Raw genomic sequence first — 24075 nt, 5'->3', positions numbered from 1 at the left:
CCAATAAATAAATTAATAAATCAATTTAAAAAAAGGAAACAAAAAAGAAAACAATCCCATTGACAACTTCATCAAAAAGAATAAAATACATAGGAATTAATCTAATTAAGGAGTTAAAAGACCTGTACTCAGATAACTATAAGACACTATTGAAAGAAATTGAAGACAAAACAAATAAATGGAAAGATATATTGCACTCACCGATTGGAAGAATTAATATTGTTAAAATGACCATACTACTCAAAGCAATCTACAGATTCAATGCAATTCCTATCAAAATACCAACAGCATTTTTCACAGAACTAGAGCAAACAGCTCCAAAATTTGTGTGGAAATTCAAAAGACCCTCAATAGCCAAAACAATCTTGAGAAAGAATAACAAAGCTGGAGGTATCACATCCTCTGATCTCACACTATACTACAAAGCTACAATGATCAAAACAGTATAGTCCTGGCACAAAAACAGACACATAGATCAATGGAATAGAATACAGTGCCCAGAAGTGAATCCATACTTACATGGTCAATTAATCTATGAAGGGAGGCAAGAACATACATTGGGAGAAAAATCAGTCTCTTCAATAAATGGTGTTGGGAAAACTGAACAGACAGTTACACACAAAAGAATCAAATGGGACTACCTTTTCACACTATCTACAAAAATAAACTGAAAATGGATTAAAGATTTAATATAATACCTGAAGCCACAAAACTAGAAGAAAACTCAGGCAGTATGCTCTTTGACATTTGTCTTGGCAGTGTGTTTTTTGGATCTGACTCTTCAGGCATGGGAACCAAAAGCAAAAATCAACAACTGGGACTACATCAAACTAAGAAGCTTTTGCAAAGCAAAGGAAACTATCAACAAAACAAAAAGGCTGCCTGATGAACAGGAGAAGATATTTGCAAACAATATACCTGAGAAGGGGTTAATATCCAAAATACAAAAAGGACTCATACAACTCAACATCAAAAAAGTAAACAATCCAATTAAAAATGGGCAGAGGATCTGAACAGACATTTTTTTCAAAGAAGATGTATAGATGACCAACAGACACATGAAAAGAAGTTCATCAATAATCATCAGGGAAATGCAAATCAAAAATACAATGAGACATCACCTCACTCCTGTCAGAATGGCTGTTTTCAAAAAGACAACAAATAACAATTGTTGGCAAGGACATACAGAAAAGGGAACCCTCATTCACTGTTGGTTGGGATGTAAATTGGTGCAGCCACTATGGAAAACACTATGGAAGCTCCTCAAAAAATTAAAAATAGAACTACCACACAATCACGCAGTTCTACTTCTGAGTATTTTCTCAAAGAAAACAAAAACACTAAATCAAAAAGATATATTCACCCCTATGTTCATGCAGCATTATTTACAATAGCCAAGATATGGAAGCAACCTAAGTGTCCATTAATGGATGAATGGATAAAGAAATTTTGGTATGTATGTATGTATGTACATATATGGATGGACCTAGAGGGTATTATGCTATGTGAAACAAGTCAAGCAGAGAAAGACAAATACCATACATATGACTTCACTTATATGTGGAAGCTAAAAAACAAAACAAATGAACAAACGTAACAAAACAGAACATACTCATAGATACAGAAAACAAAATGGTGGTTTCCAGAGGGGAGAGGGGTGAGGGGATGAGTGAAATAGGTGAGGGACATTAAGAGGTACAAACTTCTAGTTATAAAAATGAAAATCATGAGGATATAATGTACAGAAATGAGAATACAGTCAATAATCTTGTAATAACTTTTAGGTAACTAGATTTTTCAAGGTTATCATTTTGTAATATATATAAATATTGAATCACTATGTTACATACCTGAAACTAACATAATATTGTATGTCAAAAATAAAGCTAGATTGGTTTTAAAATACAAGATACACTGTGCTTACAATAAACATTTAAAACAAAATGATAAAGTTTGAAAATAAATGGATAGATAACAAGACTAGGTAATTTTAAACAAAAAAGAAAGCAGGAATGTCAATATTAATATTAGCTTAAATTAAATTTAAGATTAAAAGAATTGCACATGAAAGAAGAGCACTAATTTATTTTAAAAGGTACAATTCACAAAGTAAATACAACTCTCATAAAGCTTCATGCAGCAAAAAAGTTAGCAAAAACTGTTACAAAAAAAGAAAACCCTAATAGCAATATAATTATCATGTATATTAATACACTGTCTTCAGAATTAGATTTTATAAACTACAAATATCTAATAATACAGAAGAATTTAATATATAAATAAAACAATTTAATAGATACATGTAGAATTGGTAATACATATTTTACCTGAGTGTGATTCATTTATAAAAAATATATTTGGTGGAAAAAATTAAAAAATAAAACAGCAAAGACACTCTGATTATAATGCAATAAAATCAGAAATATATAATATAAAGATGATCTTAAAAATTAGAAAGAACAAATACTCAAACTAGGAAAATAAAATACACCCTAAAGTTGATTGATTAAACAGGAAAAATTTAATGCAGAAAGCAAATGTTGATTTATGTGTAAATACACCCAATTCACTTTGTTGTACAGCGGAAACTGCATAACATTGTAAAACAATTATCCTCCAATAAAGATCTCAGGAAAAAAAAAAGCTATTCCTTTGGAAAGATCAATAAAAACATCCTTCACAAACATAATTCTGGCAAAAAAAATTTAAAAAACCAAAATTATACCAGATTAGGAATGAAAAAGGATATCAAAGAAATAGAGATTAAAAATTATGAGAATATTTTATGCAAATTTACAGCAACAAATTTTAAGACTAGATGGAAAGTTATGATTTCCTTCCACAATAGAAATGGCTAAAATTGATCTAAGAAGTATAAAACATAAAAAGACTAATTTGAAAGGTAGAAAAGATTTGAAAGGTAATGTGGTAGGCTGAATAGTGACTCCCCCAAAGAGGTCTGTGTGCTAATCCCTGAACCTGTGAATGAGTTGCTTTACAGGGTCAAAGGGCTTTATACATTATGGTTAGAGATAAAGAAATTATCCTGCATTATCTGGTTGGTCCAAATGATGTAATCTCAAGGGTCCGTGTATAATAGGAAAGGTAGTAGGATAAATAATGACTCCAAAGATATTCAGATCCTAATCCCTGGAATTTGTGAACATTACCCTATGTGGCAAAGAGATTTTTGCAGGTGTAAGTTCAGCATTTTGAGGAGTGATTATTTTGTATTATCTGTGTTGGTCCTAAATGTAATTACAAGTGTCTTTATATAAGACAGAGGTAGAGGGTGATGTGACCACAGAAGAAGGCAATGTGGCCAGGAAAGCAGAAATTTGAAGATGCTACACTGCTAGCTTTGAAAATGGAGGAAAAGACCAGGAGCCAAGGAATGCAGGTGGCCTCTAGAGGAGGGAAAAGAGAAGGAAATGGATTCTTCTCTAGAGCCCTCAGAGGAAGTGCAGCCCTGATGACACCTTGACTTTAGCCCAGTAAAGCTGATTTTGCACTTCTGACCTTCAGAACTATAAGAGAATCAATCTATGTTGTTTTACCAAATTCGTGGTAATTTGTTACAGTTGTAATAGGAACCTAAGACAGGTGATTATTAAAACTATTAAAATAAGGATCAGATGTTTCATAACTGTGCTTTCTTAACAGATAATTCTGATGCAGTTTAAGCTCCTTTATTTATTTTATAAAGCCAGCATAATCCTATTATTGAAACCAGATAAAGAGTAGAAAAAAGTAAAATTTTCAGGCCACTTTCATTAATGAATCTAGATATAAAAATTCTAAATAAATCATCAGCAAACAAAATTTAGCATATAATAAAATGTATTATATGTATTATTACTAAATGGTATAAATTTTAGGAATGCAAGTGTATGGTCCAAAATCAATTATTCATTACAACAGCAAATTAAAGAAGAAAAACTATATGACCATATGAACACTTGCTAAAAGGGCACTGATAAAATCCAGCAGCCTCTCCTAATAAACTCTCTACATAAAATAAAAATAAAAAGAAATCAATGAGAAATGGAAAAGGCAATGAATGATAAGTATATGAAATCTAGTAAGTGTTCATTCACTCAAAAAGTACCTACCAGTACCAGGTACACTGAGGATACAATAGTGAACGTGACAGATACAGTCTGTGCTCCTTAAAACTTACAGTATAGTGGGAGTGACAGGCAGTTCACTGAAAGCTTTGATGTGGAAGTAGGACATGGGAACCCATGAGGAAGCACTAAACCCAGTCAGGGCTACATAATAATAGAATTCTTGCAGGGAGTGACATTTAAATTGAGATTGAAAAAGTGAGTTCAATGTATCTAGATTAAATGAGAGTGATTGATTGTAATGTACAATGTGATAAGTGTAATTAATACAGCTGTATGTTATAGATGAAAGTGGTTAAGAGAGTAAATCCTAAGAGTTCTAATTACAAGGAAATTTTTCTTTCTTTAATTTTGCATCTCTATGGTAAGATGGATGTTCACTAAACTTACTGCGATAATCATTTAAAGACATATGTAAGTCAAATCATTATGTTGTACACTTTAAACTTATACAGTGTTGTATGTCAATTATATTTCAATAAAACTGGAATAAAAAAGATAAAGGTAGTGTGTTTAAAGAAAATATTGCTGGGATAGAGAACAGTCCTTACAAAGGCCTAGATTTAAAAGAACCAAAGTTGATGTGACTGAAGTATAGAGCAGGAGGAGGATGAAGTATGTGATAAAACTGGTAAGGAGGGCCCAGTCTAGACCAGGAAGGATCTAGAACCATATCAAGGATCTTGGACTTTATCCTATATGCAATGTGAAGACATTGGTGAGATTTAAGCAGGGGAATTGTGTTCGTTCTTCTCTGTTTCCCTTACCTGTAAATCCATTCTTTGCCTTGATCCTGCCCTGGAAAGCTGATCCCCACAGGGTCCCTCACCCAGTTTCTTTTGCCTACTGGCTTCCGGCTCAGTTCAGCCAATGAGTTGTCTATGCCCTGTGCCCTCCTGCTTCAGTGCTACATCTCTGACAGTGAGTATATCTGTCCCGGACCACAGATCATACCTGGCAGAGTCTTTGTGGCTCCAGCTCTCACTGAGTAACTATTTCTTGCCCCATCAGGCCTCAAAGATGGATATGACTCCCCCTATTTCTAGTCTCCTTAAACCTGCTCACACTTCTGTAAGAAGGCCTTTTAACAAAACTTTTCATTTGAACCATCTCAATTAAAGTCTATTTCCTTTTGAGAACCTGACCTATATAGGAATGATTAGATAATATTTCTATTTTTACAAAGATCCCTTTGGCAGCTTTATAGAAAACAGATTGGAAGATGGCAAGACTGGCTTCAAGAAGCCCAGTGAGAAGGCTGTTCTGGAGATAAGAGAGGACAGTGGCTTGAGCTAAGGTTGCAGAACTAGGCGTAGGGAGTGAGGAGTCCAGCTCGTTGCCAAAATCCTATTTGTGACTTTTCAGGTCCTACATACAACAGGCAATTACAAAGGCTTTACCAGGCCGGCCTCATGGGGAAAAGCTTCCCTCCCACACTAGACTTGCTGCACAGCCAATGCACTGCAGTCTCTAAAGGGGGTTGCAGCCATACTCTTACATACAACTGCATTCCTAGTCCAGGCATCTCCATTTCGAGGTCTCCTTATCAGGGAACCTAGAAGACGCTTTTCCCATTCTGACACAATACTCAGTATTTTTCCACTCCTAGCCCTTCTCCCTCTTCCTCTCCTGTGGGCCCACAGTTCATAAAATTTCAGGAGCCTTTTGTTTGGGGCTTCCTCAACAATGAGTCAACTCCACCCGTTCACCATTCCGTGGCAGAATGGGTGGGGGCAAAACAAAATGGGAGGAGTCGACACTTAGTTTGCTTTTATCTTCTTCCTTATACTATTGCAGTTAAATGATTAAAGACTTGACTGTTACTTTCATTTTGGCTCATTACTCATCAGCCACTCCAACACCTGACAGCTCAGCTTTCTCCGGCTCAGCTGAGCTCCTGACAGAGAGAGGCATGTGGATTCCAGAGATATTTGAAAGATAGAGTTGATAGGTTTGGCTATTGATTAGACTTGGGGTAGGGTGGATGAAAAGCAGTGAGGGAAATTACAAAGCCAAGGAAGCTGCCTAGTTTCCTTATTTGGGCAACTGAGTGGATAATAATGCTGCCATTCACTGGAATGTGAAACAAGGAGCGGGAGTAGAGCAGCAGGGAGATATTTCCATTTGAAGTCTGTGGGTCATCCAAGTCAGACGTGCAGAAGAGAGTTGGATATATGAAAAGGAATTTAGGGGAGAGGTCTGGATTGTGATATAGATTTGAGAGTCATTGATTTATAAAAGGTAATTGTAGTTACGGACATGGATAAAATGGCCCTGGAAGAATACATAGAGTGAAAAGAAAAAATGGTCTGAGATTAAGGCCCACAATGGTCTATTCTTAAAGTTGACCTCTTGGGATTCTCTAGATAATTCTCTAATGATACATTTTTCCATGACTCTATCAAAACCCTTCTTAAACTTACTGAATAAAATAGAGATAGCAGAATGTAATGGAGAGCCAAAATTTAGAGTCAGCCCCATCATTCTTACACTCCTCTGGCCTCCACATTGACCTCTAAACTATGCGCTGGCTCCCACCTCTCAGGGAGCTGGAGGATGATGGACCAAATCAAGCCATCTCTTCTGTTACCTTTCCATGAATCACACAATTCTGACCTCCCTGTATTTTGAACCTCTCCAAAGATCAAAGGAACAGCCAGAATTTAGAGTTCAACTCTTTGAGTTTTTCTTTATCTGAAAATGGTGATTATAATAGCACTCACTTCGTAACATTCTGTATCAAATGATATAATGAGACTGTTGCAGAAATCAATCCCAGGAGAAACCAAGCACCACACTCGGAGGGTTGGAGAACTCAGGCTTATTGAGCCGGCGGACCCAGACGAGGTAACGCTCCAAAATTCTGGACCCCGTTCCAGGTGAATTCTCTCCTTATACAGGTTAAGACACATAGCTACAATTTGCATTAATTGATTGGCTACAGTTGGCATTAATTGATTGGCTACTCAGTTTCCATAGTTCACAGGTGATTACAGAGCACGGGAATTGCTAGGGGGTTACATGCAAAGGGTTTTCAAAGGTGAGCAGGGGCAGGAACAGAATATTCCATCCTTATCTGATCATCTTTTAGGTTCCAGTTGATTGTTAAAGTATTTTGTCCTCACTCTACTGCAGCAAGCAGGTTTTACAGAAGCAGAGCAGGGATACAGCTATTTTCTAGCTCTGTATGAACTCTAGAGTTACCTCACCAAGATAAAGCACTTACGACAGAGCTTGGAGCATTGTAGATACTCAGCAAATCTGAACACCCTTTCTCTGAACTCCATGTCCCTGAGAGTTGAAAGGAATCCAAAGAGCTGATTAAAACATGTGGTTAATGGCAAAGCTGTTCTTAAGTGAAAGCAGCTGTCTTCACAACTGCAGGTAATATATTTCTTGGACTAATGTGTTCTATACATTTACATCAATTGTGTAAATGATTATTTCTTTTGATTCACAAATTATTTCTCCTAATCAGCAAAGGGTACTACCTCTAAACCAAACCTAAGTCACTTTCTCAAGGAAGAGGCAGCATGCCTCTGAGTAAACCTGCAGAGTAATTTCTTGAAACTTTTTAATTTTCTTTTTCCATTTTCTATTTGGCAAGCTGAACCAAGCAGAAGGCTAAATTCCTAAGTATCCAGAAATATAGGGGTCATTTGTGTGTACTTTATTCTGAAATGCTGAAATTACATCAACCTGATAAAGATGGGGATTTCCTGATTTTCTGCCTGTTTATATTGAAATAACCTTTCGTTTTGCCTAAAATATTCTTTCGAAACAAAGACCTGACAAAATGCCTGAGTAGACTTTCTGATCTCTCTTCCATCTCCTACGTCTCCATATGAGAGGCAGCACAGACCCCACCCACAGTTCTATGAAAAGAACACAAGTTTTGGAGTTAGGCAGTCTTGGACTCAAATATGAGCTTCACTACTAAGCAGATATGCGACCTTGGACCAGCCACTTAAGCTCTCTGAACCTTAATTTTTCTATTTGTGTTATGAGAATTTCATTTGGGTTCCAGTGTCAAATAAATGAAATAATATGTATAAAGCCTCTGGTACACAGTAGGTACCCAATAAATGGCAGTCATGATAGTATTAAACTAGACAGAAGAATGGAGTGGGTCCAGAAAACGGTCCTTGAGAGGAAAAAAGAAAGAAGGAGTAGATAGAGTGGAATAAGAATGTCATGATTTTTTATTCACTTCTCATGGAAATTAGAAGGGACAATAAGGATGGGAGGGTCACTTGGGAAGCTGTCCTGGAGTGAAGAGGACATGAAGAAAAGTTCATCAGGTCAAAAAAGGGAGGTAAAAGTTCATTAAAACTTCTATTTCCATCCAAACAAAAATTCCTAAGGAAAAAATTCCATTTAGAGATGCAGCTGCAACTCTCAGGGAGGTGAAATGGATACCATTGTCCCAGAGGACACTACCATAGACTCAGGATGGAGGGAGAACACTAGAGAAAATACCTGGTAATGGGAACTGCAAGGGTAGCTGGTGTTATTTGTCTCTGTGTTTGTTTGGTTTATTTTCTGCCCAAGAACCATCTCTATATCTTTGAGTGAGAGCTCCCTATTTAACTTTGGGAAAATTACCTTTCCCATTGAAGTTGCCATCCTTTCTAAGACTGACCAATTTAATTATCTTTCCTTGAACTTTGGATCTTCAAGCTGAGATTTAAAAATGAAAAACAGATAGAGTGAATTCCTCCAAGCAGGAGTGCCTTGCAGAGCCACTACCCTCACCGTACCCCCATCTGTTTCTGTTTTCCAGATCCGTTTTTTTCCTAAACTGGATTCTCTAGGTGGATTCAATTTGTTAGTCAGCCTATCTCCTTCCAACGAATCCCTTTTCTGCTTAAGTACATAAGAGATGGAAATCTAGTTGCTCAATAATGGCACTGAATCACAACACAATTTATGAGGAAAGAGGCCTCTAAAACTAAGGGGATGATCGTGTCAATACTATGATATCACTCCTTGGGAAAGCTGATTTTTAGTTTCATTCCTGCCCTTCAGCATTCTCTATACTGCAGGCTGCTGGAAATCTGCAAACTAGATTTTCTAGGTTTCCTTGCCAGGTAGTTTCCATGAGATTCCACTAAAGGAAACTGCCTTCTCTACCTAGAAAGACTAGGCAAGAGGAAGAGAGAAGACAGCTTTTCCATTTTCTGCACTTGGATCTATCAGTGGCAACAGGCAACCATAATCTCCAGAAGTTCTGGCAATGAGTCCAGTAGCATCAGTGGGACTGTGGGCTTCCAAGTTTTTTCAGCCTCAGTAACAGTGCAAATTCTCACTCCTAGAAGCTGAGCAGTTGTTTCAACAGTATCAACAACCACAGAGGGGCCCCAACAGCATAGACTCAGTAATACAGCCCTTGTGAGCTCTGGGTACCATCATTTGCCCATTTTGGCCTCTTTGGGATTTTATTCCCTCTACTTGAAATGCCTAGAGCAATTCTGCTTTTCTAACCAGGCACTGACTGATAACTGGATGATTTACCATTAAACTTTTGGTGGGGATGTTAACATGTGAGTAGAATCAGCAAGGTGTAGTGCAGTCAGACAGATCGGTGTTTAAACCTGGCTCTGCCACCTAGTAGCAGTGTTATCTTGGGCAACTAACTTAATTTAAACATGCCTCAGTTTCCTTATCTGTAAAATGGAGATGTTAGGATTCCTCATAGGGACATTATGTAGATTAAATGATGTAATGTGTGTACCTGGCACTTAGTAGGCACTCAACAAATTTTAGTTTCCTGTCTATCCCTTTCTTAGCACTTGCCTGCGTCTGGTTTGGTTACAGGAGCATAAATACATTCCAGAAACTTTTACTTCAGACAAGCTTACATCAGGAACCAAGATACAATAGAAATGGACCATAAGAGGAAGTCAGATATGGAGGGGAAACAATTCCTGTCAGTTGTCGACTGGAAATATTAAGTGGGGTTTCCAGAAAGGATGCTTTGCAGAGAGAGATATGATTAAAAAAAAAAAAGTTTAAATCCTCACTTCATAACAAGCTAGTTAAATCATAAATATAGGCCTGTACTCAGAAAAATGATGTTCTTACATAAGCATGGGAATTAGATATTCATCTGGCAGAGAAAAATTGGCAGCTAATCCTACTGTGGATATTTTCATAATTTCACTTGGAAAATGGAATGAATTATTTTTGACGTATCTGTACAGAAATTTCACATTTTGTGTCATTTAGTATGAGTTGTCATGGATATTAACAGGGAAAATATGCCTTTTCATACAGGGTTCATTAGCCCTTTGGAGTATTGGGTCTCTAGAGTGAAGTATCTGAAGTAAATCCAAAAAGATAAATAAAAATGACTAAAAGATCTTTGCAGGGACCTCGTGAGGCAATATGAGGGATTAAAAATGTTTAAGCTTGAATAGGATTATAAGATCCTCACCTTCAATCATATTTTTAGAGGAGGAAACCTAAGGTCAGAGGAGAAGGGACCTACCCCTAAGTTACACATATATTTGAAGGCAGAAATGTAATAAGGTTTCTTTCTGGGAGGGAGGCCCCCAAATGTGCTATCTTTTGCTTGTCATCTAGAATGGCTTTGGTCAGAGTCTTTACCTTCTAAGGGTGGAGCTGGAGGATAATCACAGATACTCACCTTCTCAGAACCGCAGGGGTTTGAATTTTTTTTAACCATCTATCAGAAAAGCTCAGCCTCTCTCTCAGGGAGAGCACCAAGCACCTGCTGGCCACTCCTTGCACAGCCACTGTGCCCAGGTACATTGGCTCCAGGAGAAGGGGAGGTACCATGCAATGCCATCTGGGCCAACTTTGCCCAGATCTTTGGCTTTGGGGAGCCCCAATGGTGGTCTTCTGCTTTTGGTTAGTAGGGTCACATAAAAATATGCCACTCTTCGCCACTAATGTTTCAATCTAATATTGAATAGACAAACACTTGCTTTCACATATATCTTTAATATATTTTCATGATAATATTCACAAATTTTATAAACTACAAATGATCAAAAAGGCCTCAATTTTGATGAATGCACGTAAAATGAAGACTGATTGTTCCTCTCTGTTCTAGCAAGAAACAGAGACTGGCCTAAAAGCATGCCCCTAGATATCTAGTCTCATGTTCTTTCTAGTTTCTCCAAAATACCTAACAATAGCATTCAAAAGTATTAAAATATGGTGCCCTATATGTGTTTTATAAGACTTTACTCTCCCTTGGAAAGAGACTTCTAATAGGTTGTCTAAATTTTCAGAAGGCACAACCATAAGTATTTAAAGTAAATATTTTAATATTTCACTAATGGTTACTAAGGATTATCATAGAATTACTACTTCTTCTGGAGAGCTTGAAGAATAAGTTTAACAATTTGAGTTTAACAAAAGATAGCCAGAAATTAGTTTTAGCTCACACTGTTCTTTGAATGTGTTGACAAGTGATGCTGAGAAGTCATCCCCACAGGGTCCAAGCCAAGAGGAATGAAAGAGGAGATACAGCATTGGCAGTTAAGAAATCATACTTTTTGAGTGTTGCTTTTATTTTTAACCACTATGTTTTTAAAAAATAACAGCTTTATTGAAATATAATTCACATACATACAATTCACTCACTTAAAAGTGTAGAAATCAGTGGTTTATAATATATTCACAGAGCTGTGTGTCTATCACTACACTCAATTTTAGAACATTTTCATGATCCCAAATGAAACCCTGTACCCATTAGCAGTCATAGTCATTCCTTCCCTCATCCCATCTCAGACCCTGGCAACCACTAATCTACTTTTTGTCTCCACGGAGTTGCCTATTCTGGACCTTTCACATAGATGGACTCACACAAAATATCACTCATACATGGTCTTTTGTGTTGTTTCTTTCACTTAACAGAATGTTTTGTTTTTTTGTTTTTTTTATAGTACACATTTTATTTTCCCTTAGTATATACAGAAGAACAGAATGTTTTTAACATTCATCCATGTTATAGTATGTACCAGTACCTCATTCCTTTATATTGCTGAATAATATTCCATTATATGGATATATCACATTTTGTTTTTTCATTCACTAGTTGATGGACATTTAGGTTGTTTCCCTTTTTTTGCTACTATGAATAATGTTGGTATGAATATTCAGGTAAAAGTTTTTGCATGGACATAATGTTTTCACTTCTCTTGACCACATATCCAGGAGCGGATTTCCTAGGTTATATGATAACTCTATGATTAACTTTCTGAGAAATTTCCAGACTGTTTTTCAAAGTGGCTGCACCATTTTATAATCCTACCAGCGAGATCTGAGGGTTCCAACTCTCCACATCCCTTTCAAAATTTATTATATCTCTTTTTGTTTTAGCCATCCAAGTGCATAAGGAGTGGAACCTGATGGTTTTGATTTGCATTTCCTAATGGATAATGATGTGGAGTCTTTTCATGTGTTTACTAGCCGCTTGTTTATTTTCTTTGAAAAACAGTCCTTTTTTGAAAGATGGTTTTGCTGTGCATACATCCTTTTCTAAATTAATTTTTATTGGAGTATAGTTGCTTTACAATGCTCTGTTAGCATCTACTGCACAGAAAAGTGGATCAGCCATACATATACATATAACCCCTCCCTTTTGGATTTCCCTCCCATTTAGGACATCAGTCTGCATTAAGTAGAGTTCCCGTGCTATACAGTATGTTCCCATCAGTTGTCTATTTTATACATAGTATCAAGAGTGTATGTGTGTCAGGCTTCCTAGGTGGCACAGTGGTTAAGAATCTGCCTGCCAATGCAGGGGGACACGGGTTCGATCCCTGCTCCAGGAAGATCCCGCCTGCTGTGGAGCAACCAAGCCTGTGCGCCACAACTATTGAGTCTGCACCTTAGAGCCTGTGAGCCACAACTATTGAGCCCATGTGCTGCAACTACTGAAGCCCACTGAAGCCCACGTGCCTAGAGCCCGTGCTCCACAACAAGAGAAGCCACGGCAATGAGGAGCTCATGCACCACAACGAAGAGTAGCCCCCACTCATCTCAACTAAAGAAAGCCCGCACACAGCAAAAAAGACCCAACACAGCCAATAAAATTAATTAATTAAAAAAAAAAAGGGTGTATGTGTGTCAATCCCTATCTCCCAATTCCTCCCACCCCACCCCTTTCCCCCCTTGGTATCCATGCATTTTTTCTCTACCTCTGTGTCTCTATTTCTGCTTGGCAAATAAGGTCATCTATACCATACATCCTGATAGACAATTTTATTCTTTCAGTACTTTTGAAATGTGACCCACTGCCTTCTGACATCCATTGTTATCTTATAAGAATTCAGCTATCAAACTAATCAGCATTCCACTACATATGATCAATTGTTTTTCTCTTATGCTTTCAAAATTTTTACTTTGGCTTTCCACAATTATGATACATTGTGTATCTTTACCTCATTTAGAGTTTATTGAGCTTCTTGGATATGTAGGTTAAAACTTTTCATGAAATTTCGTAAGTTTTCAACCATTAATACTTTGATTTTTTTTCTGCTCCTTTCTCTCTCTTCTCTCTTTATGGTACTCCCATGCTTAATGGTGTCCCACATTTCTCTGAGGCTCTGTTCACTTCTCATTTTTTCTCTCTGTTCTTGAGATGGCATAATCTCTGTCAATTTATCTTTGAGTTCACTGGTTCTTTTTTATGCCTGTTCAAGTCCCTCTAGTCAATTCTTCTTCCAGTTACTGTACTCTTCACCTCCAAAACTTCCATGAGTTTATAATTTCCATCACTTTATTGATACTCTCTATTTGATGAGACACCATCATCTTACTTTTTTAACTTCTTAAAGCATGGTTTCTTTTAGTTCTTTGAACATATATTTAATAGCTTTTTTGAAGCCTTTTTCTGCTGAGTCCATTTGAGTACTGTCACAGAAAGTTTCTGTTGCCTGCTATTTTTTCCTGTATATCACCCTTTCCTGTTTCTTTGCACGCCTCAAATTTTTTTGTTGTTGAAAACTGGGAATTTTAAATAATATATTATAGAAGTTCTGTATGCTGATTCCCTCACCTGAGCTTGTTGTTATTGTTGTTTGCTTGTTTATTTTTTTAATGACTTAGCTGGACTATTTTAATGAAATCTTTGATATTGCTCCTGAGCAGGCCCAGCCTTGGGCCTGTGCATAGTCTCCAGATGATGACAGTGACTGTAGCAGGACCCTCTCTGTCTCTTTTCCTGTCCTCTCCATTAAGGTATCTCCTTTATTTGATATTACACTCAGCTGCTAGGCTTTATTAGCTGTGAGTTGATTTCTCTGTTGCTTTTGGCAATGCCCTGGAGCATAAATTGCTCCACAGTCTGATTCAGTTAAATTCAGACCTCCTAGCAGGGATATTCTTTGAGTCCCTTCTGTGAGGCTTGTCATAACAATAAGGCTATTATTAGCTATATCTCTTCCTGGTTCTCTAGTAGACGACCTATAGTTTTGTTGTTATTTTCATGGAATTACTTTCTTCCTTTTAATATTTACTACCAAAATGGCCATTGTTTTCAAGAGTGCCCTTAGGCTTCGTCATTCTCTCTTCCAGATAAAGTCAGTTCTCTTGGTGAGAGCTTTGGAACTCTGTTATTATGGCCTGCCTCTCCCTCTGGGAAAAATCTTTGTGCCTCTGCTCTAGAGCTGGGGGGCAGGTACAGTGATCCACTTCTCTGAGAGTGACACTTCTGCTTTATGAGCAGAGTGCTAACTAGTGGTGGCAGCTTCTGGTCTTATCAGTTTGCTCTCTAAGTTTCTAACCCTCCACCCTACAAGTGAGCTGTGGTGAGGGTATTCAGGGCTCCAGTACTGTCAGCCTGCCATGCCTTGGGTACAGCTTCTGCCCTATTAATAGGGCCTAGATGGAGGAAAGGACACCCCAACTTCTTGGCCACACTCTCCTAGAATTTAGACCCTGCAACACAAAGCTGGAAAGGATGAGGAATGCTGGTGGCCTGCCCCTCCCACAGAAATATCAAAACCTAGGGAAATGGAGGGAGAAGGAACCCTGTCTTCTTGTCCATATCTACCTTGTGTGAGCTTCCATTATGCTGAGCTGGTAAGTGGGGTGGGGAGGAGGATGGAGCAGTCAGATCATGGCTCAAGTTTCACAGACTCTTGTTGTTCTCATCAAGATCTAGATTTTCTTGAAAAAAAACATTTCTAGTTTTCCTTCTGCTACTAGTCCTATCCCATTGCGCTCAGAGAGGAAATTTTAGATGATTTAAATCTTTTAAAATTCATTAAAACTTGTTTTGTGGCCTAGTATGTATTCTTCCTGGAGAATGTTCCATGTACACTTAGAAAAAATGTATTCTGCTGTTATTGGGTAGGGTATTCCATAGATGTCTATAAAGTCTAGTTGGTTTATAGTGTTGTTAAAGCCCTATATTTTCTGATTAACCTTCTGTCTGGTTGTTCAACTTATTATTGAAAGTAGCGTATTTAAGTCTCCAACTTTTACTGTTGAATTGTCTATTTCTCCCCTCAGTCTGTCAGTTTTTGCTGCATGTATTTTGGGTTCCTGTTGTTTGGTGAGTATATGTTTATAATTGTTAATTTTCTTGATGGAGCAACTCTTTAATCAACCTATAATGCCTTTGTCACCTGTAAAAATTTTTGTCCTAAAGTCTATTCTGTCTGATATTAGCACAGCTACACCAACTCTCTTTTGATTACTATTTGCATGGAATACCTTTTACCATCCTTTTACTTTCAACCTATCTGAGTCCTTGGATCTAAAGTGAGTGTCCTATAGATGGAATATAATTGGATCATGTTTTATATTCATTCTGCCAATATCTGCTTTTGCATTGGAAAATTTAAGCCATTTACATAAAGTAACTACTCATAAGGGAGTACTTCTGCCATTTTGCTATTTGTTTTCTAAAAGTCTTATATCTTTTTTGTTCCCCATTTCCTCCATTACTGCCTTCTTTTTTGATTTTTTTCTAGTGTGCTATTTTGACTTACCTCTTATTTCTTACTCTGTGTATCTTTGTTTTCTTCTTAGTGGTAACCCTGAGGATTACAATAAAATCTTAACTTTATAATAATCAAATTTGACTTAATACTAACATTTTCAATAGCATACAAAACTCTTCTCCTTTACAGTTCTGTCCTCTTTTTTTCTGATGTTTTTGTCACAAATTAAATGTTTTTACATTATAGATCAACATAGACCTATAATTATTGTTTTATGCATTATTCTTTTAAATTATATGGAAAAGAGAGAAATTACAAATAAAAAATATAATATCAGCTTTTATATTTACCCATGTAGCTAACTTTTAACATTGTTCTTTATTTCTTCATTTGACTTCAAGTTACTGTCTATCATCCTATCATTTCATACGAAAGGACTTAGCATTTCTTGCAGGGCAGATCTACTAGTGACCAACTCTCTGTTTTTGTATATCTGAGAATGTCTTAATTTTCTCTTCATTTTTGAAGGATGGTTTTGTCACATATAGAATTTTTGGTTGACAGGGTTTTCTTCTAGGACTTTAGATATGTCATCCTAATGTTTTCTGACCTCCATGGTTTCTGAAGAGAAACTGGCTATTAACCTTATTGAGGATACCTTATAAATGATAAGAAACTTCTCTTGTGCAGCTTTCAAAATTCTCCCTTTGTCTTTAGCTTTTGACAGTTTGGCTCTAATATGTCTCAGTGCGGATCTCTGAGTTTATCCCACTTGAATTTCATTCAGTATCTTGAATGTACAGATGCCTGTCTTTCGTCAAACTTATGTCTTTAACTATTATTTTTTCAAATATTCTGTGTTCTTTTCTCTCTCTTTATTCCTTCTAGGACTCCTATTATGCATATGTTGGTATGCTTGATGGTGTCCCACAGGTCTCAGACTCTGTTTATTATTCTTCATTCCTTTCTCTTTCTGCTCCCTAATTGACCTAACCACTGATTCTTGTTAATACTCACATTTGCTACTGATCTCCTCTAGTGGTTTTTTTTTTTTTAGGTATTTTCCTTTTTTTTTTTTCAACTCCAGAATTTCTAGTTAGTTCCTTTTTTATAATTTCTTTTTCTTTATTGATATTCTCCATTTGGTGAGACATAATTCTCCTGGTTTCCTTTACCTCTTTGAACATATTTAAGACAGTTGATTTAAAGTCTTTGTCTGGTAAGTCCCATTTTTGGTTTTCCTCAAGTATGGTTTCTGACAACTTCTTTTTATCCTGTGAATGGGACATACTTTATTGTTTCCATGCCTCTTCATTTGTGTTGAAAACTGGACATGTTGAAAATTATAATGTAGTAACTCTGGAAATTCAATTCTTCCCATTCCCAGATTTGTTACTCCTGCTTGTTGTGAGCTGTTGTTGTTTGTTTAGTGAGTTCTCTATTTTCTATGTCTGTATTCTTTGTTACGTGTGACCACTGAAGTCTGTGTTCCATTAGCTTAGTGGTCAGCTAGTGTTATGACAGTGATTTCCTTAAACAACTACAGCCAAAATTAGAAGAAAAAAAGAAAAAGGAAAAAAATTACTCTCCCAGTTTTTGCAGATTGGTTCTGTGTTGGGGCATTCCTTCAATGCTTATTAGCCAGGTGATTTATAACTCTACCTTAGCCTTCATTCATGCTAGCATGGAGGCTCAAGGTCAGCAAGAGGTGAAAATATAGGGTCTTCTCAGGCCCGTTCTGAACATGTGTCCAGACTTGGGTATGAGCATTGACTTCCTGATTCCCCAGTATACACAGGAACTTTTAAAAGCCCTTATTCTCCCATGTATCTCCTTTCTTAAGTTCCTCCTTCCCTGGCTTTTTGATTTGTCTGTTGCTTATTCTGTTTTATCCCTTGTCCCAGGATGCTGCAGCCAATTCTTTTGGCTTTAAATGCTTTTAGCAAAACTTTCAGGAAGCCACCACAGCTCTGGGAATGCTTCAAATCAAATAGAACAAAGAAAAGTACTTGCGCCAGTCCTTTAGAGAACCTCAAGACAGGTCAAAACACACAACCACAATTCTTTGAGAATAATGCCTATCTTGCTCCTTCTGACACTAGCACTTGCACCAGGGGTGCAGGCTGTCATCTTCCTGGCTGCTATTGATCTGGGGGATGAAGGATGGCACACAGGCAATTAAAAATGCCATAGCACTCTCTCACTGCAATGCACCAGCTTCTTTCTTCATTAAGCTTTTCATGGTTGTTGTAAGTTTTTACTAGATTAAAGGGTAATGTGAAACTTGATTTTAACAGCTCTTGTCAGCTTATTTGTTGCTTTTGTGAAGGCATGGAACCCTGGAATTCCATATTCTACCATATTAAGTGACATCAACTGAAATAGTTCTGCAACTTACACTATGGATAAGAATATGTTTAATTTTGTAAATGTTCTATGTGTGCTTGAAAAGAGCATGTATTCTCCACTCTTAGATAAAATGCAGTTTATATATCCATTTGACCTAGTTGATTGTGTTATCCAAAATTTCTAAATTCTCACGATTATTTTTTCCTGATTAACAATAGTTGCTAAGATATAGATATTCAATCTCTTACTAGAATGACTGATATGTGTATTTCCCCCTGTAATCCTGTTAATTTTTGTTTTATGTACTTTAGACTACAACAGGTTTTTGTCAGTTTAGATATATTTCTTCCCAGTGAATTGAAGGTTTTGTCATATTCAGTAACCTTCTTTATCTTTAGGTATACTTTTTACCTAAAAGCATATATGAATGAAGCAATATAAGCTTTCTATTGATTAGTATTTACCAGCATATATTTTTCTATACTGTAATTTCAATTTATAGACTTTGTATATATTTCTTAAAAACAGCACATAGATGAATCTTTTCAAGTCTAATAATATTATTAACTGCAGCATATAATTTATGTAATGAAATTACTGATTTTGGGGGTTAAACTCTATTTTGTCTTTTGTCTTGCTTTTGCACATTTTGTTCTCTCTTCTTTCTTGATTTGTATTGTATAGACAACTATTTTATCTGATTTTTTTTTTTTTTTTTTGGCCACACCATGGGTCCTCCAGGATCTTAGTTCCCCAACAAGGGATTGAACCTGGGCCCTCAGCAGTGCAAGTGCAGGGTCCTAACCACTGGACTGCTAGGGAACCCCCTATTTTATCTTAGTATACCTGACCTCATTCTATTTTTCCTCCTCAAATAGTCTGGAAGTTACTTATGTGCCTCATATTTATTATTTTGAAAATCTTCCTGAAAATGTAATAGGCATGTTTAATGTATCTCAGCCTAAAATTCAGGAATATTTTTATCCCCTTTCTGACAAATACATGGTCTTAGAGAATTCCCTTTCCTAACATCACCTCTCCAGATTTCTGGGCTACTTTTGTCATGTGTTTAGTTCTAGCTTTTCTTAATATTACAATAAAGTATTATCATCATTTATATTCAATATTTGTTTAGTAGTACCTCCATATTTATCATATTCTTTGCTCTTCAATTCCACTTGAAGCTTAGACCTACCACTTGGGGTCAACTTCCTCTGCCTGAAGTATATCCTTTACAATTTCATTTTTTAAAAGTCTGTTGGTAGCAAAACCCCTCAGCTTTAGCTTTCCTTCTCTTTTAGGAACAAAGTAACATTGCCAGATATAGTATGTGTCTGTGGGTTAGCAAAATTTCAGACAGCCTCCTTGCATCTACCCTGAAATGAGGCAACTGGTATTTGAGAAGGAACAGGAGAGGAGAAAGAACTATGTCATAAAACCAGGGTAACCATATCTCAGTGTTCACTATTACTCTGGACTAATTATTAATAACACTGTTTTCATTCTCAAAACTTGTACAATTTGGATAATAAATTCTATTGTCACTATTGAATAAAGTCTGTCAAATGACCTTCAGTCCTTCTGGCTTCTGGAGCCATGCTTTCATTTGTATTGAACTCAAATAGCGACATACTTTCTCTTCTGATGGAATGCAGTAGCTTGTGGCAGTCCAATGTTGTCATTAAGAATAACCAGAAAGGGCAGGTAAAGTACCACAAACAAATAAATGAACAAACAAACAAACAAAAAAACACAAGCAAACAAAAACCTATTTAAAAGTAAGAGGAAGGTAAGAAGCGTTGAGGATGAGGAATCAAGACTCCAAGGAAAGAGGAGCTGAAGCTACAGCTGCTTTTTTTCCAGGGGCATTTGCCAATTCCATGTGTGCACCAAAAGGCAAGCAGTCTGGATTCTGTCTGGGCAGAAGGCCACTGCTAAGAAATAGAGAAATCAGCAATGGTTGTCTTGTGGGGCTGAAGAGACAAACCTGGAGGCTTGAAGGGCCAAGAACTCAGTGGGGAAAAAAAGGGCTGGGGAGAACTGAGCCTGACATACAAGGAGTTCTCTGCTCAAAACATTTGCCAAATTATGCAATTGCATAAGGCAGAAACATAAAAAAAATTAGAAAGCCCCTTAAAATCAGAGCTGCAGTTTTGGCAGTTTTTGCTGTATTTTGCAATCTTACTCTTCTGAGGAGAGAAGAGTTATAATGCATGACTGCTAGGGGAAATTTTCATAATTTAAAATTTTGATTAATCCAAAAGAAGCAAAGAAAGACAATGAGGCATAAACCAGGAGGACAAAATATAGCAAAACAAAGCAAAACTGTAGGAATAAATGCAAATATATCAGTAATTACAATAAATGTAAGTAGACTAAATAGTCCGGTACAAAGACAAATGATAGTTAAACTGGTTAAAAATAAAAGCAACTATATACTGCCTATAAGACACACTTCTTAAGTAAATAAAGAGGGACATTTTGTAATAATAGAGAGTTTGGAGTACATCATAAAGTCGCACTGTTTATCCATTGTAATCTTAGTATTTGCAAGAATTACCAGGGTAGAGCATAATGACAGTCCCTTGGTTGTTACCTGTCATCTCTCTCTCCTGTTTACTGTACACACTTCAACTCCCAATCAGCACGGATCGTCTAGCTTCCTGGCTGCTTGCCTTCTTCCTTCACTGCTCTGTCTCAAGAATGGATACAGACTTCTTCCTTCATTCCTCACAAACACAACACTTGGCTTGTAACAGATAATTGCTCAGCTTTGAGGATAATGAAAGGGCTGCATGTGAGATGATTCTGATGTGAGTTGGAAGTATAAAAACACAGAACATAAAATCCATAATCGCTGGATTAATTTAAGATGGAAATGGGGAGATGACAGAAAGCAGTGAATCTTAGTTGACAGGATTGTAACTATTGGCTTTTTACATGCTATTAAAAATCTGCTAAAATCTCACCCACTCAGCTCTCCCTTCTACAGCAATTTGGTTCCCTGCCAAACTTTCAGTAATAAATAGAGCCAGCAAGCTCTCCGAAGACAGAGCTGCAGCTTTTCAGGGGAGAAATCAAAACAAGATCACAAGGTAAGAATGAAATCAATATTCTGGTAGATTTTTAGTCAGATCTTGCAAAGTAAGATCTTGAGAACCATGGAGAAATGTTTTTTTATTTCTATGAAATAAAGGATTAGGTTGACATTATTATTGCCAATAGAAGTAAAAGTTGATGATAATAGTTGCTACTAACGTAGAATTCCATTTTGTTTTCCTTTGAGTGATTTATAAAATTATTAATAAATTGCTAAAATAGTTTTTATAGTACCAGTTCCCCCTCCCCACCACAAAACTTCATAAAGCAAGGTGATAATTCTACTTCCTACTTTTAAAATGCTTATCCAATACAAACCTATTCACAATTATTTACAAGTGATTTTCAAGAAAGAAGGACAGATATAAGAACTGAAAGTTACCATTCCCTCAAAAATATCAGCTGAAAAATAATTGTGAAAAAATAAGGAATTGATATTCTAAATGAGTAAATTCAAAAGCTCATTAGTTTTGATACTATTTTTCATTGAGAGTGAAAATTGTTTTTGTTCTCTTTAATTCTTGCTGTCTTGCACTTCTCTCTGCCTTATCTTTCCTCGCATGAATACTTGCCTCCAGACTATTTTAATATAAAAAAATGGCACAAAGTCCTAACTATGGTGGCTGCACACAAGTTGATTCTAGAAGGTCTTTAGAGACTTGAGAGTGGAGTATCTAGGACTAAGTGCAGCTGGATTTTCTTGACTCTCACACCCTCCTCAGCATTGTGCTTCTTCAGCTTGAATCATCCCTGTATGTCACCGTATGCATCCTATGCTGTTCCCTACATCCCTACCTACTGCTTCTCACATTTGTCTTTTGAATACTTAATGCTCTTCTTCTAATTTCGACCCTAAAAAGGCAGGAAGTTTTCTGCTGTGTTCAAAAAATTTCAGAATCCTCTATTTCTTAAAGTTTGGGGTGCTTGAGCTGAATCACACAGCTGGGTAGTGTCCTTAAATTGTAAAGAGCTCTCACAGGCATCCCTCTCCGCAACTCAAATTTCACATTTTCTTCTCCATGCTTCTCTGAAAGGATCCTGGATTTCCAACCAATCTTTGACTGATGGCTGCATAATTCATTTGCTCAGCAATGTACTGACCTAGATGTTTTTCTCTTTCCCATTACTGTTTAACTTTACAATATCTAAAACTGGAATGTACCTCTTTTTCTTTCCCATTTATAGAGAGAGAAGAATTCTGAGGGGAACTTTCACTTACGGGTTGAAATAGGACTAAAAAGTAAGGGAAGAGATTGAGAAATGGGAGCTGCCTCTCCTGGCCAGACTCTGCAGAGGATTAAAGAAACAGCTTTCAACCAACTTCAGGGAATGTATCTGAGTTTCAGCTGTAAAAAGTTCTGCTCCATGGAGGAATTAAACCATTACAGGGAAACACTATGGGAGGTGAGGGGGAGGGGGGTTGGGGCACAGCACTGAGGGAAGAAAAAAATAAACACCAAGCATTGTTTATGCCAGTAAATCTCACAGCATGAGGCCTTTTTGGGAGATCATTAAATCATTACCTGGAAGTACTGCAGAGGCAGTAGCATTAGGGGAAGAAAAATATATACATCAGGGAATATATATGCCAGTAAATCTGATAGCATGAGGTCTTTTTTGGAAATGTGAGTGTGACTGTGCCAAAATCAATGTATCTTTCATTCAACAAGTTGAAATTTTGCCAAACACAGTGGAAATCATGTGACAGAATTCTTCTATCTCAATTTGCAGCAGGGACATTTAGAAACATTAAGACCAAAAATATCTCTCTGAACAGCAGAAAGAAATCTTAATTCCATTTAAAACAATGATGCTTGGTTCAAGGACTTTAGGAAATCATGGTAGAACCTCTAACCGTTTTTCAGTTTCCCTTTGGTGTCTCTGGTGCTGATAACTGTATGCAAAAGGAAACTTTAAGGGTACACAGCCTTAGAGGACAGGCAAAGCTCATTGTTGAAGGTGTTAAAGAGGGAATAAGGATTCTGGGGCACTTCCTCTCTGTAGCAGACTCCTGGCACATGCTCACATGCTGTCCTTGTTATTGTTGATAAATCATGCAATATCTGTGAAGGTTTTTGTTTTTGTTTTTTGCTTTGTTTTGTTTGTTGCTTTAAGTGAAGAGTGCAGTAGGGCATAATAGTAAAAAACACAGATTTTTAGAGTAGACAGGCCTCAACTCCACCATCTGTCACTGACTAGCTGTGTGATTCTTTTTTTTTAGAATAACTTTTTCTTTTTTAATATATTTTTATTTTATTGTTATTATTATTAATTATTTTTGCCTGTGTTGGGTCTTAATTGTTGCGCACAGTCTTTCTCTAGTTGCATCCAGTGGGGGCTACTCTCTGTTGTAGTGCGCGGGCTTCTCAGTGCGGTGGCTTCTTGTTGCAGAGCATGGGCTCTAGGCACGCAGGCTTTAGTAGCCGCAGCATGTGGGCCTAGTAGTTGTGGCTCGCGGGCTCTAGAGCACAGGCTCAGTGGTTGTGGTGTATGGGCTTAGTTGCTCCGCAGCATTTGGGATCTTCCCGGACCAGGGCTCGAACCCATGTCCCCTGCATTGCCAGGCGGATTCTTAA

The 24075-nt window shown here is 37.0% G+C and overlaps 1 protein-coding gene across 7 annotated transcripts in view; it reads left to right on the top strand.

Moving 5' to 3' along the window:
• Positions 1-24075, top strand: part of IL33 (interleukin 33) — a 184481-nt gene that overhangs the window by 123470 nt on the left and 36936 nt on the right. Inside the window, exons 1-2 of one of the 7 annotated variants that reach the window (XM_057721410.1) lie at positions 21100-21213; positions 21378-21495. The exons of 5 other annotated variants lie outside the window; for them this stretch is intronic. The gene's annotated coding sequence lies outside the window, so the exon portion shown is untranslated. Of the gene's footprint in view, positions 1-21099; positions 21214-21377; positions 21496-24075 lie in introns of those variants that run through there. One more of the 7 variants, XM_057721409.1, reaches the window with a different exon arrangement.

Source organism: Hippopotamus amphibius, chromosome 2 (assembly GCF_030028045.1).
Source record: "Hippopotamus amphibius kiboko isolate mHipAmp2 chromosome 2, mHipAmp2.hap2, whole genome shotgun sequence".
Classification (NCBI taxonomy): Eukaryota; Metazoa; Chordata; class Mammalia; order Artiodactyla; family Hippopotamidae; genus Hippopotamus; species Hippopotamus amphibius.
This window is presented reverse-complemented; position numbering and strand designations above follow the sequence as displayed.